Genomic DNA, 19,170 nt, shown 5'->3' with positions numbered 1-19,170 from the left:
AGAATCTAATACCAAAGTGGCCAATTGTTATTCCTTAAACACCTACTATGTTGAATCTAATACCAAAGTGGCCAATTGCTATTCCTTAAACACCTACTATGTTGAGTGTTAGAATGGTAGCTACATTTGTGAGCATGAGGTGATGTATAGACTTGTCAAATCCCAACACTGTACACCTGAAGCTAATGTGACACTGTCAACCAGAATTTTAAAAAATAATAAAAAAATAAAATTACTGTATTAGATAGTGGAAAATGAGCCAACTGGAAGGCACTGCATGCTGTTTTCTGTGCCTTGAGAGCTATGCCACGTATTTCCTGAACAACTACTGCGTGCAAGGCACTGCCCTTGGAGCTTCACACATTTAATTACTATTTCTCGAAACAACCCATTGAAGCAGTATGCTATTATACACATTTCACAGTTCCAGAAGCAGAGTCAGAGTGGTGGAGTCCCAAGCATGCAAAGCAAGGTGCCGGGAACCTGGACGATCTGATCCCAGAGTTTGCAGCCGCTGTCACCATCTATGGGGTCCCGTGGGCCCTGAGGAATGCCATCGGCTGTCCTAGCTGGTTCCCTCAAATCTCTTACAGTTCACACTAGTTGGAATGCTATCTCTCATCCCCTCCTCACTGGGTTACAGGAGTAGCGCTTATCACAGCCCTCGTGGCACAAGACATGTCTGATTCCAATGTCTCAAAGTCTTTCCTCACTGTGTGCCCAGGACCCAGGACTTCCCTGTGCCAAGAGGAAGAATGAATGGAAAACTGGACCCAGGAGATACAACTACAAACATGAAAGCAACCAAGACCGAGGAGAGTTTAGCACTTTTAAGACTTCCATGTACCATTATATGGAAGATGGTAAGAGTTCATTTTTTCCCTCTGTGGACCACATAATGAAATAAAGCAGGTTTCAATTTAACACTTGAAATTTAGTTTAAAAAATTATAAGGACCAATGTAAAGGTTGCTAAAGACTGAATTTCGATCCCATTTAACAGAATTACTTTGAAATAGACAATTTTTTCCTCGTTGGTGTCTTTTGTGTCTGATGTAGTTATAGGCAGAAGAGGGTTCATGATCAGTGTTTCTTAAAAATTGGCCATCAGTGCAGTGAAATGAAAACAAAAATACAAAAGAAAGGAAGGAAAGAAGAGGGACTGCAGATGTGTACTTCTTCATTAGATTACATGAATACATTTTTAAAATTTGGGTATCTTTGAAATAACTTTTTAAAAATCTTTTCTTTTTAAATCTTTTTTGCTGTTAGAATGGCCTTTATTTCATGGAATTAAAAATTGTAGGTTTCTCAAATTGTATATTTTTTCATGTTTAGCGATTTAAAAAAAAATGACAACCTTATGCTGGCTTCTCAGTTGCTTTGCTGTTGTCGGTTGGCTTTGTTTACTGCTTTGACTCTCTAGGTATGTGCAATCCAGAAGCCAGAACTCTGACCCAAATGATAGCTAAAGAATTCAGACTAACAGTGCATTTGCATTGTTAGTTTGTGGAGGGACAATTGCTTCTTTACCTAAACCCCAGGATTTATTGCACACCATGGGGTAATGCAGAACTGATTAGAATATACTCAGCGCTCAAGAGAGAAGTAACTGGAAACTGGAAAAAAATCTTTGTTCAATGATACAACTCCCCTCCGGGAGTGAGTCTATATAAACTTCAAATGAAAGAGTATTTTTCCCTATCATCTTGCATTGTTCTATGAAAGCACAAGTGCCTGAAGAAGCTAAAGAGCATTTATGATGCTCTGAATTAGAGGGTTGGCCATGGTCCCTTTCTAGTCTGGTCAAGGGCAATCTATTGCTTCCTAGGATCCTCATGACTCTCAGAATAAGCTGCATCTTAAAATTTATGAGTTATTTCTTTTTCTTTTCTTTCTCTGTATTTTGAAATCACCTACTTCCTTTCCATTTTTCCTCTATATTGTCCGTCATTGTTTTATCTTTTTTCATTTTTCTTCTCTCTATTTCTCCATTCATTGTGTACGGATCTTACCCAACCTCTATATTCTTCTCTCCACTATTCTCTTCTTCCTATACTCTTATTATATTTATCACATTATTTGACATCTGACACAATCATATGATTTATCATCCAAACCAGGGCATGGAGTGAAGAGGAGAGCTATTTCTAGCTAGATGGAGAGCCAGTGGCATGTACATTGGAGCTCTCCTAGGAAGATGGGGAGATGCAGTGTGAGTGTAAAGGAGGAAAGGGAGAACTTAGTGTTAGTCCTGGCTCTACTACTTTCCAGTTGTGTGACCTTGACAGAGTCATTCAGCTGCTTTTGGGTCAAGTTTTTTTAGCCATCAGTTGGAATAGTCAATGACAAATGTCAATGCCTTATGCACATTAGTTCATTAGTTCTTATTGTTATTATGTAATTTTTTCTTACTAGAGAGTTCAGGCCCTCCATTCCACTTATATTACATTTTAGGACCGTCCTCAGCAAATAAATATATGGATTCTTAAAGGGATAATATCAGTAATGCCTGTTTAAATAGCAGTTCAATTTGGCTGGTTATTGGCCAGTTATTCTTTGCCAGCTCTCTCTTAGAGAATATTGATGGAGTTTGGGGCAAACTCAGCACCCCTTCACTTAATCAGAGTGCCTTTACTTAAGCTGGTCACTAACCCATCTGAGTCTGCTTTAAATAATTCTTGAGCTAAGAGTTAGACTTCCCCCAAACCAGTTTTATGAAAGGGTTCTGCAGTGGTTTTGTTTATGGGTTTTCCAAAACAAACTGAAAAAAAAAAAAAAAAAGGCATACATGGATAAAATTACAAATTGTATTTGGTGTTTACAGTGTTCAATTCTGTAAGCTTTTGTTGAATACGTAGGGTAGGGGTGGGGGAAGCAGTGCATACACGTATTAATAAGTCTAGGGATATTTTCTTGTTTCCAAGGAACTAACAGTCTGGCATTGCTAGATGAATAAATGAATGAAGCACATACAGCAGGATTCTGACCCTTCCGGGTTATAAAATACATTAAACCCTAACCTTAAAGTGATGCTTAAAAGTTGTGAACATTTCACTCAAAATTTGTTTGCATACAATATCTTCCCTTGGCATTGTGTTCGTTAGCCCAGCTTATACTTAGGTTGGACGTGGATTTCTACGTATAATAAAGAGAGCATTACATATTTATTTTACATCTTATTTGACTCATTTTTCTATTATGAAAAAAGTAAGCAGAGTAAAGAAGGTCTCTCCAATTTTGTGGTGTGTCCTCTTTAGCCAGGAATCTCCTTAAATGAGATAAAACCACTGGACAGGTAGTTATCAAAATTCACTCGCATGAAAGGAAGGAAAGAATGTAAGTTACAACTCTAGTAAAAGGAAACTTCCTTGTCATTGTGTGTTCTTAGTGACTTGTGCATGTTTAGCCACATCATACAGGTGGGATGGCATGTGTACACGGACACACCAAGTCATTCTGACATTACATGCTTAAAAATGTCTGTTTCCCTGTGCGTTTACATGGGCAGTCAGTAACACTCTCCTTTCTGGCCGCTCAGAGGAAATCACAGACTTGCTCTCCATATATTCTGATATTCTAATTCTAACTCTAAAGGATAATTCAAAATTTGTTGGAGAAAAAAACTGGTACAATATGTGGACAAGAAGTCTTGTGGTTTCAAGGTTCTAGAGTGTGGTAGAAATTACTACAAGAGCTTTGGCATATTTCCGCTAGCTCTGTGTGCATACTATCTGCAGGGCTTCTCACCATCTACTCAAAAGCTTTTCAGTTACATGAGATTGCTAGGTTTTCAGGGCTGGGCGGGAACATTTTTTCTATAATTAATAGTTTGTTTTTTAACCAAATAGTTGTTAGTAGAGGAAGTCAATAAATGCAGTTAATGTATTACAAAAATACATTTTGATGAGGACAGTGATATTTAAAGAAAATCACCTCTTCCTTTCTATTTATCTTTGGAGACTGTATCCTACCTTTGCTATCCTGGAAACCATAATTTTACCATAGGACATTAAAAATTAGACTATAATCGATATGAATATTATATTGCTGTGCTCTTAAAAGTACATCCTTCGTGGAATACAGAAGAAAACATGCATTTTTCTATCATTACACATAAAGAAAATGGTCAAAAAATAAAATCACATTATGAAAAGGTTTTAAAAGATAATTAAATCTGTCAGAATAGGAATTAACATTGCTGACAATTTCAGGGAGTCTCAGAGTTTCTTTATAGTTTTAATATGCTAAATACCACCACAGCATGTTGGTTATAATAATGATTGGATTATGGGACTAATAAGTCCACATGCTAGAGGTAATTTTGACTAAAATAAAAATTTTACTAAAATTTTCTTTGTTTATGGCCTGGAGTAATTTCCCTCCAAACCAACATTAAAGCACGTACATATGTTAGCATATTTCTGGAAAATTTTTTTTTTCTCTAAAAAGTGAATAAGCATACTCTAAAGACTACTCTTGCTAGGCATACTTGTGCAAGAAAGGCCTTATTTTAGAATTCATTCTTCTTTGATTCTGTGATCAAAAATCTCAGTAGTGGCAATAACAAAGCATATTTTGAATAATATAAAATTAAACTTCAAAATGTTTTTCTTAATGTATAAAATCAAAAGATTTATTGTCATTATCAGTAATAGTAAATAATTTCTGGACACTGAGTAAGGAATTTGGCACTAAATTAAGAACTCTGCAGAGGTAGACATAGTCCGTAGTGAATTACATTTCGTATAGAACTTAAGTACAGGTATTTAAAAGAGAATAAAGGCCTCTTTTAACCAGAAATGTATAGTAACAAAGTTTTTCTGAAACACATAAAAGAATGAATATATATATTCACATATATATATGAATATTAAGAGCTTAGATTGTTACTTCATTCTTTCCTTACAAATAACAAATCCAAAAACAGACAATAGCAAAAAAGCAAAACAACTTCCATTTTTTATTACTCATTGCCATCATTTTAAAATCATGGAAAATAACTCCCTTCCTTATATCTTAATGTGCATATATGAATAAAATTGACAAGCGAGAGGACTGCTTTTAAATGTGGGTTACATAAGGATGAGTTTATAATCAAGCTCCCATGGATTCAACTAAATGAATGCAAACCTCTACAGGCCTTATACTTTATAACAAAAGTATGGGTTTTTTAAAAAAGATTTTATTTATTTATTCACAAGAGACAGAGAGAGAGAGAGAGAGAGAGAGAGGCAGAGAGGCAGAGACACAGGCAGAGGGAGAAGCAGGCTCCCCACAAGGAACCCAATGCAAGACTTGATCCCAGACCCGGGGATCACATCCTGAGCCAAAGGCAGATGCTCAACCACTGAGCTGCCCAGGTGTCCCATATAACAAAAGTTTTTAAATAAAATATTTACAAGTAGGGTTTCTATGGGTAGAAAATTGATCATAACATCACTTTTAATTTAACTGTTTTCGAAAACTTTTCTCATTGAGCTAGCAAAACAGTATTCTAAAACTCCATTTACAATTTTAGCATTTCTTAAAAAGTTCAAAATTTCAACAGCTCTCAGGCAAACATTATATCAACACTGGATCTAAACACACAACTGCAAATCATCTACAAGACAGCTTTAATGGCATCACAGACTCAGCAGCAACAAACTTTCTACATAATGCAAAATCTAACTCTAAACTCACCACTATACCCCCCATGTAATTCTAAACTAGTTGATAAACAATAAGAATCCGGCAACTCACATATATTTCATACGGTGATCACACTCTGAGAAGGTGTAGGAAGATTTTAAATATATGTCAATTCTGATCTGTTTATGAAATACAAGGAAGAGTTTTATGATCGATGAAAATTTACTGAGGTACCTGATTGTACTAAGTCAAGATAAAAACAAACAAAAAAAATCCATCAATGTTCGTTAGCAGCAGAAACTTCTGTTTCCTCTGGGCTTGGTGCAGTCACCACCTCTTTTGGCTGCCACTTTTAAGGTCTCTTCCAAGACCCCGAAGAAGGTTTACTATTGGTTCACATCCTACGTCAAAGCATGATCCTCATCAGAATTCAGTTCATTGACTTATGAGTAACAAAGCCTGTTCCAGCCCAAAAGGCTGTGTCTACACAGCACAAAAAGGGAGAATACAATACTCTCCAATTAACTTGGCAAATATCAACAGCTGAGCTCATTAAATTAAGTTTCCAAATTGGTTTTATGAAGGAGATACAGCCAGAGAATTCACCTTGGTAGGTTTTTAAGTTATAGTGATCTTTGAAAGTGTTTTATAAGCTTTTAAAACTAAATAACCCTCATTTACATCTCCTTTAGCTGATGAATTTGTTCATTCTGAAAACAACGGAAAACCATTTAACCAACCTTCTTTATAGGCACTGAAGCCCTGATTTACTTGGTCACTTAGAACTGACAACTGTAGACACCAAAGATTTCTACATAATTTGTCCCTTTCTCTTACAAATCACAATGTCATTTAAAACTTTAGAGATACATAAGTATCAAGCTGGTCTTTGCCTTAAAACCAAATAACTATGAGTATAAAACGTAGAAATATGGGCAGTATTCTTACAAGAAGTAGGGAAAATATGTACCCCTAAATCTCAAAGGTTTTTCAATCCTTGAACACCATAAAATTACCACCCCCACTGTTCCCACACACTCTTCCTTTCAACCTGGCTCCAAATTCCCACCACTAGGTTAGCAACTCTAAGTCCCTCAAGATCTTTTCCATTTCAAATGTGACCATGGCTTTGTGAATTTTCAAGGAGAGTGTCAAGTCCATGCTAGTGATAGCAGTTCCTGGTTGGGTCCTGTCAAAATTCAGAGAAAAAGAGCAACCATAAAAACTACCTTTTTTCTCTTCCATAATTTTCATAGAAAGCAACGGTCCTTCCATGAACATAGAAGACCCAAATTCTCATCAATGCTGAGCAAATGACAGTTGAGAACTACTTATGTGCTCATGACCTTTGCATAATCTCTTTCACCTTGTGAACTTTAGGAGGTATGCACCTATTTATACCTAGGTGATGAAATGTAATCCTGAGAGTATAGGACCTAGAAAGCAAGAGAAATGGTGACATTGCACAACTCTTCAGAAAAGAAACTGCTGTCCAAGAACAGCACATACCCATCTTACACACACATAGCTCTCAGACGTTGCATTCAGACGTTGGGCATAACTGCACACCTGAACATAATTTGTAGTACATACAGTGCAGCAAATACCAGAGAACCCTAAAGATACAAACGTAGTGGGAAATAAAATGTCAGTGGCTGGTTCAGAGATTGGCTTCTAAAAAAGTGTGCTTTTTGTAAGCAATTGTTTAAAGGGCAAAAGCTCCTACTGCTGAGAAGCACTTTGAGGAGAAAGGAACAAGAGAACAAAGAGGAGGAGGAGCAGGAGGGGAATGGGGAGTCGGGGAGAAGGATGAGGGAAGGAAGAAGAGGGAAAGGAGGAGGGGTGGAGGAGGAAGGGGAGCAGAAGGGAGAAGAAAAACAGCAGCTGGGAAGAGGAGAAAGAGCAGTGTTCCTTTGTGCTAATGGACACCTGAAAGAGGCAGCGGCCGCAGCCACAGCTCCTGGAAACAGGAGAAATGACTTGAAGGGCAGAAATCACAACAAAGTGATTAGGCCTAAGTTACCAATCTGAGCAGATAGATGGGGGAAGGGAAACCCCAGCCTTCTCTAGCCCAAGGGCCCCTAAATTGTGTCCTGTGCCATATTTAGCCACAATTCGAGTAATTATCCACTGAGCACCACTCTATGCCAATGGAAATAAGGCCTCAGATCCCAAAGCAATCACTCTTCAGGGTGGCTGCGAAGGAGTGGAACAGAGCAGAAGGCTAAGGGCAGAGAGGCATACTCAGGATACTACTGGAGAAAGAGGAGGGGTTCCCCAGCAGGCAGAGGGAATGGTCCCCCCCGGAGCTATGCAGTGCAGCAGCCTTGGCAGGCACCTACGCTGGCCTGGAAGAGGACAGGAATGATTCTACAATGAAGATGATGGCTCAGCTGCACCTGCAAGACAAGGAGATGGCAAAGAGGGCAACGGACATTGCTACCCGTCAGAATAGTATGTGCAAAGGAAACCAGTCAGGGGAGGCCTTGGGCTGCCGTGTGGCTGCACCCAGCCCCATGGGACTGCAGAGCAGGAGACTTAGAATGATGATGTGGAGAAGCTGGAGCTGGGTTGGACAGGCAGCCAGGGCAGGGACCAGAAGGCCTTGCACATCTCCCTTATTTGCATCTTTTCTGATGCGAGCAGGTCTTCTACACAAAGCTTCACCACCACCACGAGTCTTTTACCTTATGTTTACATGTCTCAAGATAATACCCTAAAAATATAACTGTTAGAACCCATGACAAGGAGGGGTGTCTCAATCGTGTCACGTATACTCTATTTACCAAGGAAGATGAGTGCATAACACACTTTCAAAAGATTGCCAATGTTTTACAAAAATGCAATGTAAGAAGGTCAAAGTATATCGGGCTAACTTTTAGTGTTGGATTTTCACTTACTTTTGAGGAATGCCAGATTAACATAGATATTGCTGTAAGTTCAGTATCAGTGTAATCACAGAACGTGCCAAAAATTTAGTACATTTTCATATCGGGTTATGTCAAAAGACTGTCAACTAAAGTAGTTCTAGGAATATTATATGGGATTCAAGAGCAGAATCCGCCCCATAGCAGGGGTGCATACCTGCTGGAATGCAAGCTCCAAAAGGGTAGAAACTACCTCAATATCCTCTGGGACCCACCAGGACCTCAGGGGCATTGGTTCTGCACTGTGCACTGAAGAATGAACGGCAACCCCCACTGTTGTGTAGTACGCAACCTGCACAACCCTATGTTGTAGCCCTTTAGATATTAGACGTACCACACACATACGCACACAACCTATTGAACAAATCATCACATTTCATACTAATGAAGGAAACAATCATCTAATTTTTAAATGATTAATGAAGCAACTGAAAGTGATTCCATGCTGATGTTCCCAAGGTTTAAACCTGAGGACAAAAACCATATTTTATGAGTTTGTGATATTTTATCAAGATACTTGTAGCATCTAGTGAGTTTTCAGTGAGTGTACAATGAATGAAGGAGATGGGTATCTCCGTGGTTCCAAGCACAGCTGAAGCAAGGGCAAGCCGGAGCTAACTAAATTGCTGTGACCCTTGCTAGCCTGCCTCAGCCTCAGCCTGTCATGGGCAAATCTTGCACGTTTGTGGCTGATTTGAAAAACATAATCTCCGGGGATCCCTGGGTGGCACAGCGGTTTGGCGCCTGCCTTTGGCCCAGGGCGCGATCCTGGAGACCCGGGATCGAATCCCACGTCGGGCTCCCAGTGCATGGAGCCTGCTTCTCCCTCTGCCTGTGTCTCTGCCTCTCTCTCTCTGTGTGACTATCATAAATAAATAAAAATTAAAAAAAAAAAACACATAATCTCCTCTGACATAAAAAGACTGCTGTTGGCCAAGGGCATACATCTGCCTATACCTTTCCACAAGTATTTCCACACATGCTTTTATAGTCCATTTGTGGGACAACATAAAGCATAAGCATAAAGAATAAAAGGCATTTACACAGGCTCTTGTTGCTAACTGTCCACCTCCTCTAGCCAATCCCAGTGATAGAATATTCTCATGCTGATGGAAAAGGAGAATAGCATAAGCCACTGAAGCCTTAGTGTGAGTGAGTTGATACTTCTTCAGTATTTACCATTTTATTTCTTCACCCTGGAGATTGTCTGAAGTGTTGCTGCCACCCGTGGCAGTGTCAAACAAAAATCAGATGTGTAAAATGTAGTCAAATGGGGTGGGGGGAGGACAAAGGAAAGAACAAGACTTAAGGCCAAATTATTGATCTCATTTCCTTCCACCAGTTGCTAATTTAAAATTTACTCAAGGGGGACGCCTGGGTGGCTCAGCGGTTGAGCATCTGCCTTCGGCTCAGGGCGTGATCCTGGGGTCCCTGGATCGAGTCCCATATCTGCCTCTCTCTCTATCTTTCTGTGCCTCTCATGAAAAAATAAAATATTTAAAAAATAATAAAATAAAATTTACTCAAGGATCAGGCCCTTGCATGATTATCTGACCTCAGTCTTAAAAAGGGAAAGGCATGACAGGCAAAACAAAGACACAGCTGCTACCAATGGTGAAAAGGTAGGAGAGGGAACCAGGCAAGAGTGTCTAATATAATCCTCTTAGCAAGGCTTTCTGAACTCTGCTTGGCTCTTCCTACACAGCTTATAGAAACCTCCCTTGGCTGGTAGGAGAGGCAAAGATAGTGAAATCTCCATACTTTAATTCTTATCCGAGTTGATGATGTCAAGAGCAGCAATGAAATGAAAAGGCTCAATATCGTGGTAATTTCTAGCAATGAATTTTGTGGCAACCATGTCACCTCTTCATTCTGCTAATGCTGGCTGAAAATGTTAATACAGCACATCCAGTGCCACCACAGACACGTTCCCCACCCCCTATCTCCCACCCCTACCCCAGCCCTTTTAGAGACTCAGCAAGTGAATTTAGGAAAGTCTTTGTATCTACAATGCAGGGCCAAAGGGTGTGAGGAGAGTAGAGCAGGTGGGGTGCAAAGTGACACAAAACAAAAGAAGGTCATTTAAATTTTAGGAAGTTCAAAGCAGGATAAGGCTAATTTTCTCCACATCTGGAAGGGTGTGTTGTTTTCTGTCATTCCTGAATTTCAAGGGAAGAATTTCATTCTGTAAGAATGCCATTGGGGAAAAAAATTAGGTTAAGTTGGCTTTTTGTAAGTTAAGGTGACAGGTATTTAAAAATATACACAAAAGAGGAAATGTACTTAAAAATAATGAAAGGCCTATAACAGAACTTATATAGAAAGGGCAACTGGTTATTTAAAAAAAATTTAAACACAGGAAAAGAGGAAAAGACAATGATCTCATTGAATCATTAACCTCAATGATCTAGTCAAGTGAAAATCAATTTTTAAAAACTGTAAAACTGGCAAATATTTTCTCAGTAAGTAGTGAATGGCCTGAGGATGCATCTGCTGTTTCTCCCAGTGAGAGGAATAGCATGGCCCTCAGTTAAGGAACCCTTGACCACAATTTGCATTTTTAGCGATAGTTTAGGCAGGTCTTTGCAAAATAACTCGTTCAGCAAAAGCATAAATTTCTGTTTAGTCATCTGCATAGACAGAATAAATACCTACTTACTGGTATCGTATTCAAGGCATTTATTCAACAATATTTCAGAGGCAAATATATAAAATGCAATCCGCATCTCCAAATATCTCTCACCATTGTGGAATCCAAACCAGGAATGAGGTCTTTAAATGCCATTGGATTGCATTTGGTGTCATACTAATACTCATTAGTATTACTAATACTAATACTCATTTTCCCAAGTAGAATGCAACTGCCTTGCCCCCGTGTGTTGTCAGTCTTGAATCTCCAGCATGCAGGCGGAAAGAATGCCCTCATACTATTTTGCAACTTATCTGTCACATCCTATTTTAGAACATCCTATTCTTTAATCTGGATAATGGGGGGGAAAAGAAAGTATCAGGAGAATTGATTAACTTTTATTTTTGTTCTTTCTTGTTACAATATCTAAATTATGGAAATGCATTTACGAGAACATTTCCAGTTACTTCTCTTCAACTGACACATCAAAAAGCTGTTTTTACCCCCCTTGATTTTCATTAAGGTACAAATACTGGATAGACAAGAATTTCTAAATCACAAAGTAGGTCAAATGGGATGAAGGGAATTTGCTCTCATATCTCTACGTTCTTTCCTTTGTTTCCATTTTTTCTTCTTTCTCTTTTTAGGACACCAGGATGTCTAGGATGCTTTAACTACTCCTAGTTCTACATTTCTAGGCTCTCTCTTCAGACCTGCTGTCTTGACCCAAGTAATAGCTCCTTTCTGACCCTCTCTGCTGTTGAATCCAGCATTTCTTTTTCAGTCTTCTGTTGGTCTTTTGCTTCTCTAACAATACCTTTGATTTTTCTCTTCCATAGTGAACATTTTAGGCAGTGGGAGACATATTTTGCTCAAGAAATCATCCCAGTGACCACTAAATTACACTATCCACCTTGGCTGCCTGTTCTGAGGCACAGGCTACGTTTATCTCCATGTGGCGGAGTAGTTCCTGCCATTCTTTATTTGGTTCTCTTTCCAAGTTAAACTTTTCAGTATCCACAATGGATCTGGCATGAAATCACTGGCATAATCCCCACTTTAGGAAGCCTTCATTCTCAATTGTAAAATGAAGTTGCTTCAAAATACTACCATAATTGGCAAATCAAATTCTCTCCAATAATTAAATGCACATGAAAAGCAAATGGTTGTTGACCTCTTTTGTGGGCGCCCACGATTGTGGATAATTTCCTGGGATAGTATTTGCCAAATGCAGGCAGCTTTGAGTCTTTTTTTTTAAACTGTGGATAATGGGTATTTGAGGAAAGCTTATTTAAATGGGACGCATTAATATAGATTGGGGAGATAATAACACTGGAAAATGATGCATTCAGAGTATGGTGGACAGAGGCAGAAAACTTCTATCACTTTCTGCTTATGTACAGTGAGAAATAGTTACTAACAATTCCACTAATAAAGCCATAGACCAGGAAAACCAAGCTGAAGGCCGTGGCCATATTCATTTGCCAACCAATGCCCATTTGGCCAATAGCTGATGAAGCTCAGCAGCGCCATGGGGAACTTATTCAGGCTTATGCACAATTCTTCGTACAGATATTGCATTAGTAAAGCCAAAAATGCCATTTGGAATGAGCTTGCCTGGAGGATTTGCAAAGTCTACAATGGCTACATGGTCTACTTTATTTGAATTTTCTCAGTCCATTAGCCAATTATCCCAACTATTAGACCCCTGTTTGTAGAAGACTTTCCCTTTTCATGACAAAATTAATTTGACCATCCTTCCTGTTTGAGGGGGATGGTGAGGAGGGTTTGTAGTCACTGGATTTAGCCAAGGCCCAAACTGAACATTCTGAGCTTAAATGGTGACTGTTTTCATTGTCTACCTCTTAGGTAGACACAGCCAGCGTAGTAATGAAAACCACAGTTATGGGTATTTGAGTAGTGAAGATTACTAATAATATCAGCCTGTCCTATGTTTCTCTGGAAGGGATAGATGCCTAAATGGTTATTTTTCCAAGCAATAAATGGCTTTCCAACTGAAATACAATTGTTTTTCACTGACCAGCAAAGAAGTGTAAAAAGGAGAAAGGAATCTTTGGAAGAATGGAGTGCTGAGAAAAACAACTTCAATACTTTAGTATTTTGCCTAAGGCAGACTGTAGCTGGCGGGGGTTGGGGGGTGGGAGATATCTGAGAGCACACAGGGGTGATTTCAGTCTTGAAATTGGAATAAATATGCAGACTAAGACCAAATGATGAACGATTTTTCAGAAGTGGAGGGAATTCTTTATTTACTACAAGTCCTTATTTTAATTTATCATATACTGATTTTAATACAGAATGTAGTATGTGTATAGGAATCTATTTACATTTAAAAATAAGCAAACCAGGTGATGTGGGAAACAAAGGCAAAAGAATAATTAAATTTGCTTATTACCTACAGCCCACTGAAAGGTCCTTGAAACAGGCAGAGTGACATTCCTCAAATCTTAATAGTTTGCTAAGGGCAAAAAGCAACCTTAGCCTGACCCCCAGGATCCTGTAAATCTACTTTAACATATACAAATTCCTTTGGAGACTTACTTTATCTCTACACCCCAAGGTATATGTTGGCAATCATCCCCCAAGTATATGGCCCACCAGTATAGATCTTAAAGGTCTCATGACTAAGGTTTTATTAGATGATAATAAATGACTTTTCCCACCAATAGCTAGCCCCCTCAAGGTCTTGGAAATCTTGCTTCCAGAATTCCTTAGAGACTTACTCTATCCCTAACCCTCTCCCAACTTGAAAGTATATAATGGCCACCTTCATGAACCCCAGTGCAGCCCTTTCTGCCCATAGGTCCTGTCCCCATGCTTTAATAAAACTACCATTTTGCCCCAAAGACATCTCAAGAATTCTTTCTTGGCTGTCGGCTCTGAACCCCAATTATCTTCACTACATCATTTGGCAGCCACAAAGGGATAGTCTTCTCCTCTGGATTGTGAGCTTTGGTGCAGATTTGGTGAGTACTTTCTCTTCTCTTCCTTTACTTTCATTTCAGGGGCTTTGCAAGGAGTATATTGTTTTATTGGAACACTTTCATGTCGATTACTCAGGCTACAGTCCTCTAACCCAAGGCTACTTTATGAGGCAGAGAAAGCTTGCCTTTTGGCTAGAAGTTAGTACCACAGCAGGAACAGTATTAGATCCAGAAGCTTGCTGCCATATTTTTTTTTCCTGTTCTTATACAAAGCTGTCTGTCTTGGGCACAGGATGACCACCTAAGTCACCAAGCAGCTGCCAATCATAACACTCCCATGAGACCTCATTGGTCCCATATGATCCCCTTCACCTCCCTGGCCTAACTGCTTCTGACCACCAGACTCTGCTCCAAGCTGGCAGAAACCAGTACCTCAATTGAATTAAAAGTCAACCAGGGACATTTCCTGGAGAAGATGGCTGTAAAGACTACATGTGTTGAAATATCTCTTAGATCATGACGGACTTCTATCTTTACTGTTTTTCATCAGTGTCCTCTACTAACTCCTTAAGCTACAAAATTGGTAATTTCCCCTTGTAAAACTTTTCTAGTATTCTCTATGAGTTAAAAATGGCAGGCAAGCTCAAATAAGGCACGACTCACAGGGCAGGGCAATAGCACGCCCTTTAAGGCATGGGGTGCACAGTGTTATATTTCCTAAGCACCCATCTGTAGCCTAGGATGCAATGGAGAAGTGGGGGCAGACTAACATCCCTTCTACAGGGCCTTTAATGGCAGGAATGCCTTCATGGTAAGGCAGGATGGTGATCAATAGCGATTTTTGCTACAGGGATGCCTCCGATCGCTTTTGACACCTGGAATCTCTGACATATCCTGTGTGCGATGACACCCAGGAGTCAGGGGTGGGGATTTTTGGTAATGGACTTTCTCTACTTTTCTAGGAGTATGGCTTCAGTAGGCTTCTTCAGTCCCCAAGGACTCTCCCTGGGGATGCCTTTTAATCACTGGAAACAATTCAAATTGCAAACTTTAGGAAATGACTGATCTCCTCTAACACTGCATGGCCTCAGTGGGATCTGTCAGTTTGATCTCTGCTTCAGGAAACAGGGAAGAAAATGTTTGGTCAGTAACCAGATTAGTCAACTCCCTCCTGATATACTGGATGATAATGATCTCAATAGGCCTCCTCCCGATAGAACGAAGGTTGGAAGAAACACCGGTCATCTGAAATGAAGGGAACACGGACTCTCTCTCACTGTTCTTCCTCCTGATAGACGTGGGGACTTCTCCCTCATTTCCCATGTTAATGGTTATATTTGGAGCCAACTGTGGTTAGTCTACCTCGGGACTGGGACTTCAAGGAATATTCCCAAGCAGCTGACGACATTCCCTTTGTTCTGGGGACGTTCCCTGTCATCTCCAGCCTGACACGGACTGCATATTTCCACATTGGTGGAAACAAGCATGGCATCTGCTCATCTGTCTCAGCTGACAGGTTTAGAACCAGGAAACTTCTTCCTCTGCCACCAGGCAGCAATCTGCCTCCTGCCTCCCCCTGCTTCCCCTCCTGTTTTGCACCATCTTGGGTGTGATGCGGCCTGCATACATCACCCACTTCTGATTTCCCCACTGGTGGCCCAGGTAAAAATTTACAATTGACAACTTGATTGAGTTTTTTTTTTTTTTTTTTTAAAGATGTTATTTATTTGAGAGAGAGTAAGCAAGAGAGAGAGCACCAGCGGGGACAGAGGCAGAGGGAGAAGGAGAAGCAGACTTCCTGCTTCCAAGCCACCACAGGGCTTGATCCCAGGACTCTGAGATCATGACCTGAGCCAAGGCAGACACTTACCTGACTGTGTCACCCAGGTGCCCCCAAATTGATTGACTTTTAAGTGACCCCAGGTAAAACAGAATTCAGTATTTAAAGTCATTTAAGTTCATTGGTTTAATAAAAATAGACATGTTTTCAGGGTTATCAGCATTAAATATGAAGTTTTTATTCTATCTAGGTTTGTTGAAGGTCAAATAAACTTGTGTTACCTCTGTTGCAAATTGTTAGCAAAAAGATGACTTAAAATGATGGCTATTCTTGTCTGTCTCAAAGTTTTCATGAGGAATTGTTAAGATAGCTTTCAAAGTCTTTGGTAACCTGAAACTTTAAAGTTTGCTTGGATAATAAATGGGATTAAATTCTTTGGACATCTAGGTCTTTTCCAAGTAGGGTAAAGTGCTAAGGCATTGATTACTGGACAGAGGTTTGTGTTTTTTTATTTTCCTTTTGCAAAGAAACTAAGGCTATTTGGGTCTCTTGGTAAACATGCTTTGTACTTCACTGATTCATAAATTTGCCATCTAAAGAGTTCTGGTGTAGTAGTTCACAATTGGTTACTATTTAGTCTTCACTGGTGACTAAGGTTTCTATGAGTAAAAGATTTTGCTAAATGTGATTAAGATGGATGGAAATAAGGGAAGCAAGTCTGTATCTTAGAAAGATCTAAGGAATGGAGATACATTTTTATTGAAGGTAAAAGAAAATAATTTTGTCCTAAATGAGACTGGTTGTTTGGAGAAAAGTGGGTTGGTACAAACTCTGAATACAAAGGAAAGTTGTAGAAGGTTTGTGAAGGGAAATCTTTTGAAAGATATTTTATGTATGGACAGAATGGGCTAAGTTTGAAAATGAATGGATTTTAAAAGTACACTGACATAAGATGGAAAGTCTGCTTTCTCTCTGGTAAAAAGACCAAGTTTTCGTGAATTGCTGTCATAAATATTTTACACAAACACACACACAATTAATTAAACTCGACTAATTCTAAGCCCAAATATATACACATCTTTAAAAAAGTTGTTTTTCTTCCATTGGAGTTTTGAAGAATTTTCCCCTCTTAAAAGTTAGAGATATGAAATTCTATATTAATAAACAAAACCCACAAAATTGCAATTTATTCTTCCTCTGCTTCAAAGTTAAAGAACTAATACTACTTTAAATATAAAGTAGTATTAGTTTGCTATTTTCTTCAAAGAGCTTTTTTTTTTTTTTTTAAAGACCACCCAGTAGTTTGAACTAATTGAAGAGGCAATCTTCAGCTTACTTAAAAAGAAAGACTGCATGGGACACATTCCTGGCACTAGTTCTCTGTATATCTATTTGGATATAATGCAAAGGACAATCATGTTGAAAATGCATTGGTCTTTTCTTTTTACCCTTAAAAACTCAAAGCAGAGTTAAGAATCTCTGATACTTTTTTTCAGAGAAATTGTTTCATAATTTGAGGTTTAGAAATGCCAGGAATAAACGAGCCACCCAAGGAGATCATAAAAGCCAAAGTCACAGATGTAGAAACAGGTTTTCAGTAGTGTGATGAATCTGAGTTTGGGGAAAGTGCAAGATGTTATTCAAAGTAGAGTTATTTAGGCCGTGGAATTCTCATTAGCTGTTTGGTCATGAGAGAAACATCTGTAAATGGGAACTAAAAGGTTTTATGAAAAAATAGTGAGAGAACACGTTGGAACCTAGAATAAGAAAAATGTTGAATAATTTATATTTAGAGACAAGTTAATATTATTTTCTCAAGCACTATTGTAGCATTTTAGGGTTTTTAAATATGAGTTTTATATATCTAAAGAGCCACATATCTTTTTTTAAAGACTTTTTTCCCCATTTTTCTCTCTTAAATGATGATATTTGTGTGCCTTTGATTATCTTGTCTCTGGGAAAATGTATCTGATATAATTTGGATGTTGGTAAAAAAGTTGAAAACTATATCATTATTTGTTAGCTATTCAAGCATGTTAATGTGATTAATTACCAAATAAATTTTAACTTTAGTACTATCCTATCTAGTTTATTAAAGTAAGTCACATATTTTTATTATTACAAATTTCTATGTATATATGTATTAGTTTAGAAGAACTACAATAATGAAGAAGAGCAAAAATGTGAAAATAAAACCATATAGAATTTCTTCTTCTGATTAAGATGGAGTAAGAGGGACAAGATTTACTCTCTTGTCTAAAATAAGTAAAAGGAAAATGGACAAAACATCAAAAAAACAAAAACAAAAACAAAAACCCAGCACTCAAAGTATTGAGGTGAGCTGTGTGATTGTCTCATGTTATTGCCTAAAGGAAGTTTCTATGCTTCAGTGCAGGATAATGGAATCTACACCTATGCCATTGGAAAGCTTGAGTTGAGCAGATGGAGCCCAGTGTTCTAGAAATCCAAGGAAGCCAGAGATCACAGGTCAGAAGTATGGAGAGGAGAGAAGAGGAAAGAAGAGGTAAGAAGAAGGGAGGAAGGGAGGAGCGAGGAGAAGAGTGGCTCAAAGAAAGAATTTAAGTAATCTCTATACCCAACCCAGGGCTTAAACTCCAACCCCTAGATCAAGAGTCACATGCTCTACCGACTAAATCATCCAGGCACACTGAAAACTTTTTTGTTGTTAAAATTGATCCAAAAAAGGAAAAAAGGGGCAGGAGAGGAAATGAAAAATGGAAGAAGCAAATAGAAAAATTAGCAAACTGATAGGTTCATAACCAATCACATCAATATTTATGTTAAGTGTAAATGACCCAAGAAAAACTATTAAAAGGCAGAGATTGTCTATTGAAAGAATTTAAAAGAGAGATTTAACCATATATTGCCTAAAAGGTACTCATTTAAATGAAAAAAACAAAATATATTAAAAATTAGAGTATGGAAAAGTTATATAACATGCTAATGCTGATAAAAAGGAACCTGGGGAAACTAAATTAAAATCAAACAAAGTAGCTTTCAGAACAAAAAGTATCAGCGAAGAAAAGAGGATAATCTCAAAATGATAACGTATTAAAATCATTAGTAAGATATTACTGTCTGAAAAATGTAGGCCCCTAATAAGAGTTTCAAAATACATGAAGATTTTAACCTGATACAACTGTAAGGAGAGATTAGAATATCTCTTTATCAAAAATTTATAGAATAAGTAGTTAGAAAAATCAGTAAATATGTAGAAGACTGGGACACCCTAAAT

General features: G+C 38.5%; 1 protein-coding gene and 1 long non-coding RNA gene across 4 annotated transcripts in view; one reads left to right on the top strand and one right to left on the bottom strand.

The window, feature by feature from the left end:
• The window catches only part of HAPLN1 (hyaluronan and proteoglycan link protein 1), a 76,462-nt gene that overhangs the window by 37,417 nt on the left and 19,875 nt on the right, over positions 1–19,170 (bottom strand). The window contains exon 1 of one of the 3 annotated variants that reach the window (XM_072792959.1): positions 5,745–5,890. The exons of the other annotated variants lie outside the window; for them this stretch is intronic. The gene's annotated coding sequence lies outside the window, so the exon portion shown is untranslated. Of the gene's footprint in view, positions 1–5,744; positions 5,891–19,170 lie in introns of those variants that run through there. 3 annotated transcript variants of the gene reach the window in all.
• Positions 1–19,170, top strand: part of LOC140614123 (uncharacterized) — an 87,101-nt gene that overhangs the window by 50,371 nt on the left and 17,560 nt on the right. The window contains exons 2-3 of the long non-coding RNA XR_012015016.1: positions 725–863; positions 18,305–18,438. This is a non-coding gene — a long non-coding RNA (uncharacterized lncRNA). The remainder of the gene's footprint in view (positions 1–724; positions 864–18,304; positions 18,439–19,170) is intronic.

Source organism: Canis lupus, chromosome 2 (genome assembly GCF_048164855.1).
Source record: "Canis lupus baileyi chromosome 2, mCanLup2.hap1, whole genome shotgun sequence".
Taxonomy (NCBI): Eukaryota; Metazoa; Chordata; class Mammalia; order Carnivora; family Canidae; genus Canis; species Canis lupus.
Note: the sequence above shows the minus strand (reverse complement) of the source record. Positions and strands in the feature narration are given on the sequence as shown.